This window comes from Mercenaria mercenaria, chromosome 1 (assembly GCF_021730395.1).
Source record: "Mercenaria mercenaria strain notata chromosome 1, MADL_Memer_1, whole genome shotgun sequence".
In the NCBI taxonomy this organism is placed as follows: Eukaryota; Metazoa; Mollusca; class Bivalvia; order Venerida; family Veneridae; genus Mercenaria; species Mercenaria mercenaria.
The window spans coordinates 116,018,455-116,033,844 of NC_069361.1; the positions used below are offsets into that span (position 1 = coordinate 116,018,455).

Below are 15,390 nucleotides of genomic sequence, written 5' to 3' on the forward strand. Positions count from 1 at the left end.
TTCATCACAATTTATAACAAATTAGTTTTCTCATGGTATTATGGTAATGATATCAACTTGCATGTATAACTTCAACAAAATATCAACTTGCAACACTTAACCCAAATTTTCTATGTCAAATAAGGGCCATAATATGAACTGATTTCACCTGGAGTTTTCTTATGATTGGTTATGAATGGACAATAGAAGAATAACGATGTCTTATGTTTCAGTCAAATATATGTAGTTGTTACAGAAATATAGCTTGATAGTTAATTGCTTGCAAAACCTTAACCAAACTTTCTGCAAAACTTCAACCAAACTACAAATTCAATCAGGAGAGATGTACCTTGGTTATTTCAGTAGGTCTGATGACTTAGAAGTACTACACCAGGTTTCAATCCAGTACAAACAGTTGTCACTGAGACACTACCTGATAGTTAATTGCACATAAAACATAAACTGAATTTTCTAAGTTGCAAAAATGCCATAACAATTGTAATTAAAAAACCCTTAAAAGCTGTAACCAGATAAACAGCTGACATTAAAACACTTATTTGACATTTGATCTCACTGTATGACCCAGTTCTTATACAAAAATGTCTGAAGGTTATGTTCTCTTCATTGTCTCATGGCAAATGACACAAAATAGTGCCTGTTTCACCTTTGATTTCATTGCACATCTTTGGCCTTGCCATGACACAATTGAAAGATGCATTCCACATGTCTCATTGTGGCAAATATGTAAGTTATTTGAAAAACCTTTCAGGGGTTAAAAAGATAAAGAACAGACAAATATATGGACTGCATGAAAATGTATTTTTTTGTTTTGAAAGGTTTAATGTCGCACCAACACAATTACAGGTCATATGGCGACTTCTGTGCAATAGTTCATCACGGACAGGCACCTGTGTAGACCTTCTGTAAGCCAGGTGGATGGCTTCCTCACACGAAGAATTCAACGCCCGAAGTGAGGCTCAAACCCACATTGGTGAGGGGCAAGTAATTCAAAGTTAGCGACCTTAACCACATGGCCACGGAGGCCCCCCCACCCCTCCCCCCCCGGATGAAAATGTATGTCTCTTGTACTAGTAATATATTATAATATGTCAACTATTTAGACTACAATAAACACTGATCCACTGAACTCGCAAGGGAATAAGCAAAAAACTTGAGTTATCCCTGGTTTCAAGCAATCCTAACAGAAAATATAAGGAATATTGCCAAAAATCACATGAATAGCCTGATTGAGGCAGAGTGCTTGAGCTATCAATGTTTGAATGAGCTGCCTTTCAATGTAGTTCTTTTAAGTAAAACAAGTTCAGAGTGTTACCTCAAACAAAACTTTTTTCCAGGCTGCATCTAAGCAGCAACAGCTGAGGACAAACATAAGATGTAAAAAAAAAACAAAAAAACAAGAGCTGTCTCCATAGGATGACACATGCCCCCGATGGCACTTTGAATGAATATATTGTTATGGCCGATGTTAGAGTTTAGGACCTTTGACCTACGGAACTGGGTCTTGCGCGCGACACGTCGTCTTACTGTGTCACACATTCATGCGTAGTTATTTTAAAATCCATGCATGAATGACAAAGATATGGACCGGACACGCCTATCAATGCACTATCATGAAAAATGACCTTTAACGTCTAAGTGTGACCTTGACCTTTGAGCTACGGACCTAGGTCTTGCGCGCGACACGTCGTCTTACTGTGGTACACATTCATGCCAAGTTATTTGAAAATCCATCCATCGATGACAAAGATATGGACCGGACACCCCATCAATGCACTATCCTTTAACGTCTAAGTGTGACCTTGACCTTTGATCTACGGACCTGGGTCTTGCGCGCGACACATCGTCTTACTGTGGTACACATTCATGCCAAGTTATTTGAAAATCCATCCATCGATGACAAAGATATGGACCGGACACCCCATCAATGCACTATCCTTTAATGTCTAAGTGTGACCTTGACCTTTAAGCTATGGACCTGGGTCTTACCAGCGACACGTCGTCTTACTGTGGTACACATTCATGCCAAGTTATTTGAAAATCCATCCATCGATGACAAAGATATGGACCGGACACGAAAATTGGGGACAGACTGACAGACCGACAGACAGACTGACAGACGGTTCAAAAACTATATGCCTCCCTTCGGGGGCATAAAAACCCCAGCAGTAACAGTTGACAGCGCACCTGACTATTTCGGTGCTGGATAGTGAAAAAGGGCACATCTGTGGAAACTGGAGTTATCACTGAAGTATTTAATGAAATTCTATGTAAAAAGGGGGCATAATTCATGAAATATTGGTGCAACAGTGATGGCCCTTGTGTCATCTGATGTGGGTGATGATGTAGAGCAAGTTGAAGCTATTTTAAGTCTGAATCAAACCCACTTAGTAACAATAGGGATGACTTTGACCTGATATTAAGTAACAAGGGGGCATATGCCTATATCCTGTGCAGAGTTTATTGCTTTCTTGAAAAAATTCTTGCTAAAGCTAAACAACATAAACCCCATGGGGTGGGTAATTTGACCCCGGAGGTATGAATTTGAACAAATTTTGTAAATCTACTAGGCAAGCTATGTCAAATATTAAGATCTAAGCCTTCTGTTTATTTTAGAATTTTTGAAGATTTCCTATATTAAAAGTAAGTCCCTGGGTAGGGTCAACTTTAACCCGGGGGTCATGATTTGAACAATTTTTAGAGTGAATGCATGCTACTTATGAAATATCTAAGCTCTAGGCCTTCTGGTTTATATGAAATTTTCTATGTACAGAAGTAATCCCATGGGCGGGTCAATTTGACCCGGGGTCATGATTTGAATAAATTTTGTAATCTACTAGGCAATTCATGTCAAATATCTAAACTAGCCTTCTGGTTTATTTTTAGAAAATTTTGAGATTTTCCTATGTAAAATATGACCCCTGGGTGGGGTCAGATTTTGACCAGGCATAATTTTGAATTAAATTTGTAGAGGTACCAGGCAATGCTACATGTCAAATATCTAAACTAACTTTGGTTATTTAGAATTTTGAAGATTTCTATGTAACAATGCCCCTGGGAGGTCATTTGACCCGGCATGTTTGACATTTAGTCACTGCAAGCTACAATCAATATCTAAGCTCTAGGTTCGTTTGAGAGAATTTTGATTTTCCTATGTAAAATCAAGTGACCGGCGGGTCAATTGACCTGGTCATGATTTAACAATGGAGAGGTCCACTGCATGCTTACACAAATACTAAGCTCTAGTCTTCTGGTTTGGAAAAGATTTTTAAGTTTTTACTTGGTTGCCATGGCAACCGAATTCTGTATGGAATTCATTCTTTGAACATTTAAGAGACATCAGGAACAACCTGTAAGTTTCATCAAATGGCTGGTTTAGGAGGAGATTGTTAGAATGTGGCGGACGAGAGAGCAAGTTGAGCTATTTAAGTCTGAATCAAACCCACCATGAGCACTTTGATGACTATAAGCTAAAAAGGGGGCATAATTCATGAAATATTGGTGTCAGAGTTATGCCTTCGAGACATATGATGTGAGTGATAAAAGCTGAACAACTTTTTCAATCTAAATCAAATCGTTTTAGTAATAACAGCGACAGAGTGAAAGTGCATCAAAACTTAAACCTGAAATTCTAAGTAAAAACATGAAAAAGGGGAAATAATTAATAGAATATTGGTGTGAGAATTATGACCCTTATTATATGTGGAGGGTGATGAAGAATAACTAATCTAAGCTTGAAGCAAATCCTTCAAGTAATAACAGAGATAAAGTGAAAGTGCATCAAGACTTTAACCAAGGTGTGGATGTGGAATGTCAGATAAAACGCACACACCTCATAGGAAAATGTCAAGTGTTGCCGATAACAACCCTAAATTATATCACCATCAAAAATTATACTTATATAATTATATTCCTAATAGTTAATTCACCATCAAAATTTTATGAATAAAACATAAAACATATCATTCATTTTCAGAACTTTGTGACACACTTATGAGATGGATATATTTATCATTTTATGGACATATATTTGTAATACTCATAGTTAGGAATCTCATAACTAATATTTGATGATATCTAACATTAAAACATTAAGTTTCAAATGAGAAAAAGGAACAAATTCCTGCGACTATAAATAATTTACAAAATTAATTTGAAAAATCGGTATACATGAAAACCAGTTTTGATGAGTAATAATGTTCATTTAATAGAGATTTCTATTTCTAAGCATGTACCTGCAGGGTAACCTCATTTAAATGAGGCCAAGATTCACATTTAAACAAATTTGACAGTGGTATTTATAATGAAATGCTGTAGATTAAGTTTGATGAAGATCAATCAAGTGGTTCATAAGGAAATGTCATTTAATGCTTTTTCTATTTTAGGCCCTAAAGTCCAAGCATCCCTTTGGAATAAATTTGGGAGACACCTTTATACTGATTCTACAGACCAAGTTTAATGAAGATCAATTAAGTCATTTACAGGTATTGCTACAGTTACCTCTAGGGACCTCTAAAAGAGGCCTAGTGCACACATGTGAATAAATTGGGAGAATATCTTAAAATGTGGCTATTGACCAAATTTGATGAAGATCTATCTACCAGTTTTTGGAAAGAAGTTGTTTTTTCCTTTTTTACCTCTAAGAGCTCTTGATAGGGGTCAAATGCCCTCATTTGAACAAAAATGAGAGACAACCTTATAATGGTGCTACATACCTGGTGACCAAGTCTGATAAAGATCCATCAAGCAGTATTAATTATAAGAAGAAGACATTTACAGGTACTTCTATTTTCTAAGAAAGACCGGTAGGGACATTTCAACTTCATGAATTCACGACTGTAACTTAATGAATTCATGATTTCAACTTCATGAATTCACAAATTCATGATTTAAACTTCACGAATTCACGCTTTTCAACTTCATGAATTCATGTTTTGAACTTCATGATTTAAACTTCACAAATTCACAGTTTCAACTCCAAGAATTCACGATTTTAACTTCAAGAATTCACGATTTCAACTTCTTAAATTTATTTCTTCTTGGTCATGTGACGACAAACCCCTAATATATTCTACTGTAGGAAGTACTGAGGTTTTGCTCATTATGCCTTTGCTAAAATATTCATTAATTAAAATTATTTAAAATAATTGCTTTGATGAATGCAAAAAAAAACTGAAATCATAATTTCTAGTTAAAATATTTGTAAAATAACCACACTGAATAAAGAGTTATAAGTAGATTGTTAAAATTTCAGTGCAATGATTTACTTTTAGTAATATTACAAATTTATTAATACTTGATGTCATCTTTAATAGAAATATGAAATAAATATACTTTGAACTATATTGAAATTAAAAGTGCATTATTTTACATTATTTGTCAGTTAAAAAATATCTGGTAAAACCTATAAAACAACAATTTAATAAAAACAATCAATTTAAAAACTGAGCCTGATAAAATTTCTCATGAAATTAGGAAAAGGATATAATTTAAAATATCTTAAAATTAAAAGTGCATTATTTGTATGCTAGACAATTTGTATGAAAAACTTTGAAACAACAATTCAATATAAAAGTCAATTTAAAATAATTTAAAACAAGAGCACCTCCTTGCGGGTGCAGACACTCATCTGATTTTTTGTCTCTGTATAAAAGAAATATTGACCTACCCATGATTTTCTAAGTCCAAAAGGGGCTATAATTCTTGCAAAAAGCAATGCAGAGTTACGGTACTTGCTGTGCAGTGTCAGCTTTTGATTATGAATAAGTGTTGCAAGTTTTAAAGCAATAGCTTTGACCGTAAAGGAGAAAAGTTGACCTAAATGCAAAACTTAACCAAGAAATCTGATATTTTCTAAGTCCAAAAGGGGCCATAATTCTTGCAAAAAGCAGGATGGAGTTATGTTTCTTGCTGTGCAAAGTCAGCTTTTGATGGTGAACAAGTGTTGCAAGTTTTAAAGCAATAGCTTTGATAGTTTAGGAGAAAAGCTGACCTAAACACAAAACTTTACCAAAAAATCTGATTTTCTAAGTCCAAAAAGGGCCATAATTCTTGCAAAAAGCAGGATGGAGTTATGTTTCTTGCTGTGCGGAGTCAACTTTTGATGGTGAACAAGTGTTGCATGTTTTAAAGCAATAGCTTTAATAGTTTAAGAGAAAAGTTGACCTAAACATAAAACCTAAGCTGATATTTTCTAAGTCCAAAAGGGGCCATAATTCTTGCAAAAAGCAGGATGGAGTTATGTTTCTTGCTGTACAGAGTCAGCTAATGATGGTGAACAAGTGTTGCAAGTTTTAAAGCAATACTTTAATAGTTTAGGAGAAAAGTTGACCTAAACATAAAACTTAAGCTGATATTTTCTAAGTCCAAAAGGGGCCATAATTCTTGCAAAAAGCAGGATGGAGTTATGTTTCTTGCTGTACAGAGTCAGCTAATGATGGTGAACAAGTGTTGCAAGTTTTAAAGCAATAGCTTTGATAGTTTAGGTGAAAAGCTGACCAAAACATTAAACTTAACCAGGCAATGCCGACGCCGATAGTGATGACAATAACACATCATTTTTTTTCAAAAATCAGATGAGCTAAAAATGAACATTTAGGAATAAAGGCAAAATGTAAATGAACAGCTTCTTAGTTTTAGGAGACTTATATTTTGATGTTAATCTGTTGACATCTTGTGAAATTCCAATATGCCATTGGCTCTTGACATGTGTATATTCAACTTGCTGACTCTAAATGGCACATTCCAGGAATGTATGGGGTGTAAGGGTCCATTGTTACCATTAGAATGATGAGAAACACAAATATGCAAATTTATTTTTATTATCAATTTATATTAATTTATTTATCAACAACATTTAAATAGATAATTAACTGATTAATTGACATAACCTTTCCGCAGCCTTAATGTACTAAAACGTATTAGTGTCTGATGGCCCTTTCACGCTTCCGTAGAAACAACATTTATTACACGAAACTTATTTTGAAAATATTTCTGAAATGTCTAGGTCTGCAGCTCTCAAATACGGTTTATATCTTACACCTGAAGCATATACTGACACTCTCAGACAACATCAAAAATGACATTTTGAGCGATTTGATGAAGTTCCAAAATCATCAATGTACCCTTGGTCCGTTATGGACCCCTGTGGGATTTCAGTTTATCCAGAGCTCAAATATTTTTTCATAGATTTAAAGCTGACATGCTGTACTAAAGCCCAGGTAATTCCAATTCGTACTAAAGTGCTGAAAATTGGCTCCCCAATAGCAAAAAAAAAAAAAAAAAAAAAAAAAAAAAAGAAGAAGTCCACGCGCATACATTTAGATGGGGTGACCCCTGCGCGTGACCCCCGACTATCTAGGAATCAAAATGCGGCTTTCGTTTTCAAGGTTAGCATTTCTACTTTCATTTTATTTACTTCCGGAAATAGCTGAAGGTCATGTGACGTCATTTTCTGTGTTGTCAAAAACATACATATGCCTGGCGAGATTGCATAAATATGTGCAGGCTGTCCTAAGGTTATTAGAGAAATCATTTTTTATCTAAAAATCAGTGCTTTTTCGACATTTTTTAACACATCTGTACGAAAACTGACGTTTGAGACAAAAATGGCTAAACTAAAATGCATTTTAGGAAATCTGTATATGCTTTCCGCAGCCTTAATGTACTAAAACGTATTAGCATCTGATGGCTCTTTCACGCTTCCGTAGAAACAACATTTATTACACGAAACTTATTTTGAAAATATTTCTGAAATGTCTAGGTCTGTAGCTCTCAAATACGGTTTATATCTTACACCTGAAGCATATACTGACACTCTCAGACAACATCAAAAATGACATTTTGAGCGATTTGATGAAGTTCCAAAATCATCAATGTACCCTTGGTCCGTTATGGACCCCTTTGGGATTTCAGTTTATCCAGAGCTCAAATATTTTTTCATAGATTAAAAGCTGACATGCTGTACTAAAGCCCAGGTAATTTCAATTCGTACTAAAGTGCTGAAAATAGGCTCCCCAATAGCAAAAAAAAAAAAAAAAAAAAAAGAAGAAGTCCACGCGCATACATTTAGACGGGGTGACCTCTGCGCGTGACCCCTGACTATCTACAAATCAAAATGCGGCTTTCGTTTTCAAGGTTAGCATTTCTACTTTCATTTTATTTACTTCCGGAAATAGCTGAAGGTCATGTGACGTCATTTTCTGTGTTGTCAAAAACATACATATGCCTGGCGAGATTGCATAAATATGTGCTGGCTGTCCTAACGTTATCAGAGAAATCATTTTTTATCTAAAAATCAGTGCTTTTTCGACATTTTTTAACACGTCTGTACGAAAACTGACGTTTGAGACAAAAATGGCTAAACTAAAATGCATTTTAGGAAATCTGTATATCCTTTCCGCAGCCTTAATGTACTAAAACGTATTAGCGTCTGATGGCCCTTTCACGCTTCCGTAGAAACAACATTTATTACACGAAACTTATTTTGAAAATATTTCTGAAATGTCTAGGTCTGCAGCTCTCAAATACGGTTTATATCTTACATCTGAGGCATATACTGACACTCTCAGACAACATCAAAAATGACATTTTGAGCAATTTGATGAAGTTCCAAAATTATCAATGTACCCTTGGTCCGTTATGGACCCCTGTGGGATTTCTGTTTATCCAGAGCTCAAATATTTTTTCATAGATTAAAAGCTGACATGCTGTACTAAAGCCCAGGTAATTTCAATTCGTACTAAAGTGCTGAAAATCGGCTCCCCAATAGCAAAAAAAAAAAAAAAAAAAAAAAAAAAGAAGTCCACACACATACATTTAGACGGGGGTGACCCCTGCGCATGACCCCTGACTATCTACGAATCAAAATGCGGCTTTCGTTTTCAAGGTAAGCATTTCTACTTTCATTTTATTTACTTCCGGAAATAGCTGAAGGTTGAGTGACGTCATTTTCTGTGTTGTCAAAAACATACCTATGCCTGGCGAGATTGCATAAATATGTGCTGGCCGTCCTAAGGATAAAAGGTTGTTGTCAATTTATTTGGAAAACAAATAAATTTATTTATTTATTTTGTTGGGTTTAACGTTGCACCGACACAATTTTAGGTCATATGGCGACTTTCCAGCTTTTTAATGGTGGAGGAAGACCCCAGGTGCCCCTCCGTACATAATTTCATCACGAGCGGGCACCTGGGTAGAACCACCGACCTTCCGTAAGCCAGCTGGATGGCTTCCTCACGTGAAGAATTCTACGCCTCAAATGAGGTTTTGAACCCACATCGATGAGGGGCAAATGGTTTGAAGTCAACGACTCTAACCACTTGGCCACGGAGGCCCCGGAAAACAAATCAAAGTAATTCAAAGTATAACTAGAAATTGCTTTTGTAAAAAAGCACGTCTCCCCCAATGCAAAGTCCTATAGGCAAGAAGTCAATAGGGGTCAAGAGCGAAAGTCAAAGAGACACTAATGGTTGGCTGCAATAGGGATCATCTACTTGGCATGTCCAGTCATCCCGCTAAGTTTCAACACTCTTGGCCTAGTGGTTCTCAAGTCACTGTTCAGGCTCCTGTGACCTTGACCTTTGATCAAATGACCCCAAAATCAATAGGAGTCATCTACTCTGCATGACCAATCATCCTATGAAGTTTCAACATTCTGGGTCAAGTCCTTCTCGAGTTATTGATCGGAAATGGTTTTCCATGTTCAGGCCCCTGTGACCTTGACCTTTGATGGAGTGACCCCAAAATCAATAAGGGTCATCTCCCTTGCATGACCAATCATCCTATGAAGTTTTTCAACATTCTGGGTCAAGTCATTCTCGAGTTATTGATCGGAAATGGTTTTCCATGTTCAGGCCCCTGTGACCTTGACCTTTGACGGAGTGACCCCAAAAACAATAGGGGTCGTCTCCTCCATAAGCCCTACCAACCTATGAAGTTTGAAGGTTCTAGGTCAAATGGTTCTCCAGTTATAGCTCGGAAATGAAGTGTGACGTACGGACGGATGGGCGGACGACCGGACGGATGAACGGACGGACAGGGCAAAGACATAATAACATCGAGTCTTGTTTGCAAAAATGGCAAAATCTTGGTAATTTACAAATATATACTCAAGCATAATATTCACATTAAAGACCAACAAATTTTAGATTATTTATAAATACTAGATCTTTAAGATTTGTTAATATTTCTTGAAAATTTGAAGAAAAATATAATAAATCAAACAACGAAAAGAATTTCATGACATTTTATCTAATTCTTTCAATCCACGTGGCAAATTAATCTTGAATTCATGAAGTTGAAATCGTGAATTCATAAATTTGAATTTGTGACCTTGAAATAGTGAATTCGAGAAGTTGAAATCATGAATGCGTGAAGGTGAATTCAAGAAGTTGAAATCGTGAATTCATGAAGGTGAATTTGTGAAGTTGAAATAGTGAATTTGAGAAGTTGAAATAATGAATTCGTGAAGGTGAATTCATGAAGTTGAAATCATGAATTCATGAAGTTGAAATCGTGAATTCATGAAGTTGCAGTCGTTAATTCATGAAGCTGAAATGTCCCTACCAGTCTTTCGTAATTTTCAGCTCTAGTGGCCCTAAGAAGGGTCAAGTGTACTTAATGATACTGAGGACCAAGTTTAATGAAGATCCATCAAGCGGTTCATCAGTTATTTCTATTTTGGCTCTGGCAGCCCCTAAAAGAGGTCAAGTTGAACCATTTGAACAAACTTGAGAGAGGACCTTGCCAGGATGCTACAGATGACAAACCATCCACCTATACTAATAGATCACCCCGAGCCTTTGGCTCAGGTGACCTAAAAATATATTGTTTGACAAACTGAAACAAGAGTGCAAGAATGTTACAATATACGCCCGTCACAGCAAATTTCTTTACTCTAGCACCTGTATTTGCAAATGGAATTTTAATTTTGTGGTTGTATAGTAATAACTGTAAGTGTTTTGTTTTTCAAAGTTCACAAAAAACTCCTTACCAGGTAGAGATACCTTAAAATACACCTAAAATTGGAAAGTAACATCTATGTTGTACCACAGAAAAGTGGTCTTGGTTTTTCCCTACGGTCAATTATAAAAAAGTTACAATATAAGTTATTTATAGTAACAACTAAGGGAAGTTAATCTTAAAAAAAAAAAAAAAAAAAAAAAAAAATCAAACGAGCTGTCTCCATAGGATGACACATGCTCCCGATGGCACTTAAAATGAATAGTTATGGCCGATGTTCGGGTTTAGGACCTTTGAACTACGGAGCTGGGTCTTGCGCGCGACACGTCGTCTTACTGTGTCACACATTTATGCGTATTTATTTTAAAATCCATGCATGAATGACAAAGATATGGACCGGACACGCCCATCAATGCACTATCATGAAAAAAGACCTTTAACATCTAAGTGTGACCTTGACCTTTGAGCTACGGACCTGGGTCTTGCGCATGACACGTCGTCTTACTGTGGTACACATTCATGCCAAGTTATTTGAAAATCCATCCATCGATGACAAAAATATGGACCGGACACACCCATCAATGCACTATCCCTTAATGTCTAAGTGTGACCTTGACCTTTGAGATACGGACCTGGGTCTTGCGTGCGACACGTCGTCTTACTGTGGTACACATTCATGCCAAGTTATTTGAAAATCCATCCATCGATGACAAAGATATGGACCGGACACACCCATCAATGCACTATCCCTTAATGTCTAAGTGTGACCTTGACCTTTGAGGTACGGACCTGGGTCTTGCGCGCGACACGTCGTCTTACTGTGGTACACATTCATGCAAAGTTATTTGAAAATCCATCCATCGATGACAAAGATATGGACCGGACACGCCCATCAATGCAATAACCTTTAATGTCTAAGTGTGACCTTGACCTTTGAGCTACGGACCTGAACCTTGCGCGCGACACGTCGTCTTACTGTGGTACACATTCATGCCAAGTTATTTGAAAATCCATCCATCGATGACAAAGATATGGACCGGACACGAAAAATGCGGACAGACCGACAGACTGACAGACCGGCAGACCGACAGACAGACGGTTCAAAAACTATATGCCTCCCTTCGGGGGCATAAAAATTGTAAGTCCTCATTAAAATCTTTACCAGGTATGGACTGGACAAAATACACCTCAAAATTGGATGTAGCATGCATGTTGTACTACAGAAAAGTGGTCTCGATTTTTCCCTAGGACTAGTAATGAAAAAGTTACAATATAAGCTATTTATAGTAACAAAAAAGGGAAGTAATTCTAAAGAAGGGAACTGCGCATGACACTTCGTCTCATGATGGTGTATAATTGTGTCAAGTTGCATCAAAATCCCTCCATGCATGAAGAAATGCTTCGGACAAAGTCATTTTTGTATCTGACCTTTGGCCTCTAAGTGTGACCTTGACCTTAGACCTAGGGACCTGGTTTTTGCGCATGACACTACGTCTCCTGGTGGTGAACATTTGTGCCAAGTTATATCAAAATCCCTCTATGCATGAAGAAGAAATGCTCCGGACAAGGTTTTCATTCTTGTATCTTTGACCTCTAAGTGTGACCTTGACCTTAGACCTAGAGACCTGGTTCTTGCGCATGACACTCCGCCTCATGGTGGTGAACATTTGTGCCAAGTTATATCAAAATCCCTCTATGCATGAAGAAGAAATGCTCCGGACAATGTTTTCATTCTTGTATCCTTTGACCTCTAAGTGTGACCTTGACCTTAGACCTAGGGACCTGGTTCTTGCGCATGACACTCCTTCTCATAAGGATGAACAATTGTGCCAACTTTCATCAAAATCCCTCTATGCATGAAGAAGATATGCTCCGGACAAAGACATTCTTGAATTTGACCTTTGACCTCTAAGTGTGACCTTGACCTTAGACCTAGGGACCTGGTTCTTGCGCATGACACTCCGTCTCATGATGGTGAACAACTGTGCCAAGTTTCATCAAAATCCCTTCATGCATGTAGAAGATATGCTCCGGACAAAGTCTGTGGACGCTGCCAGCCCGCCCGCCAGGGGCGTTCCCATAATACGTCCCGTTTTTCAAACGGGCGTATAAAAAAGAAGTACTAAGCAGGAATATCCACGAAAACCAAACCACTGGTCATTCTTAATATATGCACTCATGTATAAACACGAAACTATAACAGTGTCACCAAAGTCCCCACCTAGAGATAATTTTCACACACAATAAAGTAAGGGAAATGTTTATAAATCATAACAACATATCACATAATTAATGAAGACATAAGGAGTTTGAAAATATCTGGAAATCTGTAATTGGTGAATGCTATCTGTATTTTAATTATTTAATGTGATTTGATTTCTTTATTTCTAAGAAAAAATAAATAAAAATATAAAAATATTTCATCATATTAAAGGGAGGTAAAGTAATAAACAAATAAAATGAATGACATTTATAGGGTACTAATGAAACTTGTTTTTAAATAACATTCCAGAGACAGTTAATCCTAGTGTTGGTCAATTCATAGCTTCACTACAAATCAAATCATAAAAATGCTGTATTTACCTATATATCATACATTTATAACTTGTGCTTGGGTTTGCATTCTGGAAGTCTACAATTGTTAACAGCTTTTATATCTGTCAATACCAATCATCTTACTTTAAAACATAATTTTTATTTTTGAATTAGTGGGAAAACTGATATAAAAACACATGTATTGTACTTTATCCTATAAAAAGGAAGTAATTTCATGCATGTGTCCACTAAAAAAAACAAGAGGGTCATGATGACCCTGGATTGCTCACCTGAGTAATATGAGCTACATGTATCAAATGTCAAACTGATGCTAAAATATTAAGAAAGTCAGTAGATCACATTCATGGTCAATGAAATTTAGTTTTACAATCAGTGTGCAAAACTGTGCACATCATCAAAATTTCATCAGGTCAAGGTCACAGTCAAGTGAAATCATATTACTTGTGGTCATCAGGTAATTATAATTAAACAGTCTGGGAAAATAGATCAGAAAATTTTTTAAGTATTTTTTCCTATATAACTCTTTAATAACTAAGTCATCCCAGGGCAGGGCCTTTTTTCACCCCAGGGGTAAAATTTGAACAATATTTGTTGAGGACCATAAGACAATGCTACAAACCAAATATCAAAGGCCTATGTCTTGTGGCTTCAGACGAGATTTTCAAACTTTTTTTCCTATACAAGTCTATGTAAAACTTGGGACCCCTGGGGCGGGGCCGTATTTGACCCTAGGGGGATCATTTGAACAATCTTAGTAGAGGACCACTAGATGATGCTACACACCAAATATCAAAGCCCTAGGCCTTGTGGTTTTGTACAGGAAGATTTTCAAAATTTTCCCTATATAAGTCTATATAAACCATGTGTCCCCCAGGGCGGGGCCATATTTGATCCTAGAGGGATAATTTGAACAAAATTGGTAGAGGACCACTAGATGATGCTACATACCAGATATCAATTCTTTGAACAGTTTTGAAAGGGGGTCACCCAAGGATCATTCCTGTGAAGTTTGGTGCAATTCTGCCCACTTGTTATCAAGAAGAAGATTTTTTTAGAAAATGTTGACGGACACACGACACATGACGGACACCGAGCGGTCACAAAAGCTCACCATGAGCCTTTGGCTCAGGTGGCTAAAAAGAGTTAACTTTGATGCCTGTGACCTTGACCTTAGCACATGGCAAACTGTTTTGTAATGGTGAATATTTATGCCAAGTTATTTAAATAAACATCCATGCATAAAACAGTTACAGACCAGACAAAAAAATACCAAAACTGTTTTATCTCTAAATGTGAACTTGAGCTAGAGGTCTGACTCTCACATGCAACAAATCATTTTGTTATGGTGACTGTTATTGTCTAGTTACTTGAATATCCATCCATGTACAGTAAAGTTACTGATCAGACAAAAAAATCCTATTATTTTTTACCTCTAAGTGTGACCTTGACCTCTGAGACAGGGGCCTGAGTTTTGCACATGACACATTGTTTCATTCAACATAAATTTTGTGCTAAGAGATTTTAAATTCCCCTGATGAATGGTAGAGTTATGATGGATCTGACATGAAAAAGATGCTCTAAACCTATGACCTCCAAAGGTGACCTTGACCTTGGAGCTAGGGGCCTGGGTTTTGCCCATGACAAGTCGTCTCACTATGGGAAAAATTTGTGCCAGGTAATTTCAAAATCCATTGATGAATGGTGTTATGGACTGGACAAGATACAGACCATATTAACCTTTGATCTCTCGGTGTGATCTTGACCTTTCAGCTAGGGTTCTGGGTCTTGCGTATGACATGTCGTCTCATTATTGGGACTTTTTGTGCCAAATAATTTCAACATCTCTTGATGAATGGCAGATATGGACTGGACACA

General features: G+C 36.8%; 1 protein-coding gene across 1 annotated transcript in view; it reads right to left on the reverse strand.

Moving 5' to 3' along the window:
- LOC123526124 (uncharacterized) overlaps positions 1 to 15,390 on the reverse strand; it is an 80,633-nt gene that overhangs the window by 2,810 nt on the left and 62,433 nt on the right. The window lies entirely within an intron of this gene.